This window comes from Berghia stephanieae, chromosome 13 (genome assembly GCF_034508935.2).
Source record: "Berghia stephanieae isolate SIO BIC M18660-M18661 chromosome 13, UCSD_Bste_1.3, whole genome shotgun sequence".
Taxonomy (NCBI): Eukaryota; Metazoa; Mollusca; class Gastropoda; order Nudibranchia; family Aeolidiidae; genus Berghia; species Berghia stephanieae.
In genome coordinates, this window is record NC_088372.1 from 24,811,005 (window position 1) to 24,815,889 (window position 4,885).

At 35.1% G+C, this 4,885-nt stretch overlaps 1 protein-coding gene across 2 annotated transcripts in view; it reads right to left on the bottom strand.

The window, feature by feature from the left end:
* The window catches only part of LOC144959038 (cys-loop ligand-gated ion channel-like), a 193,352-nt gene extending 192,530 nt beyond the window's left edge, over window positions 1–822 (bottom strand). For both annotated transcript variants that reach the window (XM_078891375.1, XM_078891376.1), the window contains exon 1: window positions 1–822. This exon is cut by the window's left edge and continues 249 nt beyond it. The gene's annotated coding sequence lies outside the window, so the exon portion shown is untranslated.
* Between the last annotated feature and the right edge of the window lie 4,063 nt (window positions 823–4,885).

A 4,885-nucleotide genomic window follows, 5' to 3' on the forward strand; every position in this document is an offset into this window, starting at 1 on the left:
TGAGAATGGCGTAGGACGTTGCTTGATGTTTTTGCTGATTTATGTGTTAATGTAAAGATGACAAATTATGACAAAAGTAATGTCACAAAGAATAACGAAGCATGAATGTGCTGACTCGATGGCCGCGAGGTTGGAGATATAGGTAACTCATACAAATTCAGTTTTATTTCCCCCAGAACCATTCGTGAATTGAACACATTGAACACATGAAATCACCGGGAGAAAATACTCATTCAACGAAGCACTTGAAGCGATTCAGAAAACCGATACATATCATAATTGATGTTCTTTTGTTTCATGATGGATTAGCGAATTTGGCGTTGGTGGGCCCATGGGACCTTTTGGAAAAAACAAAACAAAACTAAAAAAAAAAAAAAAACGATTTCATGAGTCGAAGACTTGAAGACTTGTAGTTAAAAGATGCATCGGAAGGTTTTCCTCAGGGAATATCCAAAGTTTGTTATTTTAATTAAATCCATATTCAGATAGAGAATCGCGTTTCATTTTATGTGTAAATCCAACGTAAAGACTTCCAGTACTTTATAAAATCACATTCACAATGGTATTGTGTTAGTTGCACTTATCCATTTTATGTAGAATATGTTAAAACAATTTTATCGAAACAACAAAATTCACAATTGAAACACAAAATGATTAACTTTAGTCACGGATGACTAGGTTATTCATATAATCGTTGTGAAATGTCATATTGATTAACTTTTAGTCACGGATGACCTAGGTCTGATTTCATGAATAATCCGTTTTGTGAAAATGTCATGTCAAGGTTTAAGTCCGTGAATTCTCGAGGTGAAATTCCAAATCCTAGAAAAAGAAATTCGCGAAACGATGTAATAATATAATATTTGATTCACAAATTTCACAGAATTACAATCAATAACGATGTGAAATTGAATGTAAGCTTCAATTTAATATCCGAAGACAGATAAAATGGACGTTTCGGGTTTCCCCTTTATCAACAAAACAGGATGAATGGCATACTACAGACGAATGAGATAATCTGGTACTGGTGTGTTAAGATGAATTAACAAAAACATTCAGTGGTGGATAACTCTGACAGTAGCGTACTCTCTAGCCCGCCATGCGGAGTTGTCGTACCCGTAAGGTCGTGGGTTCGAGCCCCCATCGCCGCGAAGTTTTTACTTTTTTAATTCTGTATTGTATTCTGACACTTTTCAACTTACTTCATTCCTTGTGTATATCATATTCTTGTGCTTAAATTTTTTTGGTTTAAATTCTGTTTTCTTCAATTAAAACATGCCGACATAATGCTAGAATAACATAACGGGTCACACATCTAGAAATTGAAAAAACTCAGCTCTTTAATTTTGTTTTTAGCCAGCCATTTTAAAGAGTAGATAGTTCTTACTAAATTATGTTAATCAGAATATAAACGTTTAAGGTTGCACATAGTTGTGTGTGTGTGTGTGTGAGTGTGTGTGTGTGTGTGTGTGTCTGTGTCGGTACGTTAAACATGTCTGGCGGGTGTTGTAAGGTATTTTTAACTAAACACATAGCATCAATAAAATATTGAATTTATCTCTATAATGCTTTAAAAAAACATGCATTGACGTAAATATTAATGTTTGAATTAATACCAAATCTGATTACGCTTACAGCGATAATTAAGTCTCTTGATACGTTCATTAATATTTAATAATCCATTAATTAAATAATTACACAGTTTACAAGCAATACCTGATTCTTGGCGTGGTTTGAATTTTATTTTAATGAAAGCGATTTTCGATTCTGTCGTATCTACCCTGAAAAAACACATATTTAAAATGTAGGCCAGATAGATAATATCAGAATATATTTTTTAAATGTTTGATCTTTATGGCATTTCCTCGACATGTATAACATTATACTCAAAAAGGAACATGGAGGGATTGAAGCGTGAATTAAGAAACAGCTACACGATTTTTGATAAACAGTCATCTGCTAAAAACATCAACAAAAACTGGGAACATTTTAAAATAACGCTCATGGAATTGATTGACAAACACATTCCCCAGAAAAGGATAAGTGGAAGACCACATTTACTGTGGATATCCCATACAATCAAACGTCTGATTAATACAAAACAAAACCAATACAACAAAGCCAAACTGCATAACAGAGAGAAAGACTGGAATGAGTTTCGCAGACTCCGTTGTTAAGTCACACAGAACTTAAAAAAGAACATGACAAATGTGTAAATAATATGCTTGATTCATAGATAACGGACGATAATCTAAATGGCAGAATTACGAACAGATTCTGGAGATACATCCGTTCTAGGCGTAAAGATGGTTCCAATGTATACGTCCTTCAAATCCGTGACAGCTCATATACAACAGACACCAGATGAAAAATGCAATAATATAGTGAACAAACACTACGAACGTGTATTACTGTAATATGACAAACATGGGTAAAAGTAACATTCCATCTATGCCAAAATCAACATAACCACACACGATATACGAAAGCAGCTGCAAAAATTAAACACATCCAAGGCAGCAGTCCCCAGTCCTCAAACCAAAGAATTTGCTGATGAAATAGCCCCGGTCCTGTGTACGATTTTCCAAGAACCCTTGAACAAAGGAACAGTGCCAACGGAATGGAAGCATGCCCTTATAACACCAATCTATAAAAAGGGCAAATGAAACCTAGCTTAAAATTACAGACCTGTATCTCTAACTTCAGTCGTTTGCAAGATATTAGAACACATTATATTCCAGTCTATGATGGCACACTACAACAAACACAACATACTAGTCGGCCACCTGAACGGCTTCAGCAAAAAAAAACGGGCATGCGAGACGCAATTAATACAATAGAAGAAATTGCAAGATCAGTAGTCAACAAAAAACAAACTGATCTCCTGGTACTAGACTTCTCGAATGCGTTTGACACTACACCACACAAACAATTACTATTAAAACTCGAGCAACGCGGAATTCGGAATATGGAACAACAAACGGAAAAATCTACTACTTTGGCTTTGCAAGCCAACGCAAAAGTTTTCATTGACGGAAACTCAAGCGAAAAATGTAATGTATTATCAGGAGTACGGCAAGGAACAATTTTCAGGCCTTTATTCTTCTTGGTATTTATAAATGAAATTGGAAACGAATTAACTCCACAAACAAGGCTTAAACTGTTCGCAGATAGCCTTCTTTTCAGGACAATAGATAGCACCGCAGATGCACGTCATGAACTTCAGAAATATCTTGATTCCCTTCAGACGTGGTCAGATACAGGGCACGTGAAGTTCCATCCATCAAAATGCTATGTCGTATCAATATCAAACAGGAAAGAGCCTTATACTCACAATTACACAATGCATGATCATCCCTTGCAACATGTTGACTCCATAAAATATATCGGAGTCCATCTCAATAAGAAACTGAAGTGGCAAACCCATATAGAACATATCACAGCAAAGGCAAGTAGGATGCTGGGGTTTCTCAAAAGGAACATAAACCAATTCCAACGAAGAATTAAAACCCAGGTATACACAGCACTCATCAGACCAATATTAGAATATGGCAGCGCCGTGTGGGATCCCTACACAAACATGACATGAACAAGATTGAAAAACTACAAAGAGCAGCTGCAAGATTTGCAGCCGGATGCATCCAGAGACTCGAGTTGTGTGACGCGCTCCCTCCAGTCATTTGAATGGAAGCCATTGGAAAACCGGCGAAGGTATCCCGTATTGTCACCTTACACAAAACCAAGAACAATAAATGACTAGAATGTTCTGCCACCGGACAATGCTTGGACACTTTCAAAAGAGTTTTGAATTCCTTTGCTCGTCAAACTAATCTGTGACTGTTCCCTGTTTTTATTAGACTGTAACTGAAAATTTGCAGTGATGGGCCCGCGGGGCCTTTTGCAAATACACGCCATTGAAAATTGAAGATTACAGATAGTGTGCGCTTGGTTAAGAAACTCACAACATTGTTATCCGGAAATATAACGGGCCAACAGACACATAAAACGATGTGGAAATTGGAACGTTTTTCTTCAACACTAGTAACAACACTTCATGAATTTTACTTATCCACTGTCACATTGTCTTTGATTTTTTTGGACTCAAAACAGATTCACGAATATGTTGCTGCTCGAATCTCAAAGAAATAAATCACAATGTGAAATTGAATGTAATCTTTAATTTAATAAACAATAACAGATACTGTTGACGTTTCGGGTTTGGTCTGAAGTGTTTCATTCATCCTGTTTTTTTGATAAAGGGGAAACCCAAATGGTCCGAAATTATCTGTTTATTAAATTGAAGCTTACATTCAATTCTAAATTGCCATTTATGACTCAAATCAGGAAAATACAGTGAAAATCCAATGCACGAATTCACAACACAGTGTTCGTTAGTCAGCCAAGGACATAGTTATGTCAAGAAAATCCGTTCAAACTGTCCGAGGGGGGTGGTTATATTTCCTTCCGCTTCGTGTCAATTATCCACTGGATGCAGGATCTGGAGAAATAAAATGAAAAAAAAAAAGAAAAAAATTAGACATTTTAAAAATCAAATGTAACGTCCACCATTCCAACAGATATTCTAAAAATGTAAGATGAGCAAGATATAATATATATATATATATATATATATATATATATATATATATATATATATATATATATATATATATATATGAATCGTGTTTGATACAAATATGGTACGAAAAGTGCTCGACATGTAGTAATGGAGCGAATTATTATTTAAATATTTACCACAATGTTTGGGCAGTCTACATCGATGTTTCAGGCTTAATTAAGCCTGAGAACATCGATGTAGACTGCCCAAACATTGTGGTATAAATATTTTAAAATATATATATATATTATATATATATATATATAT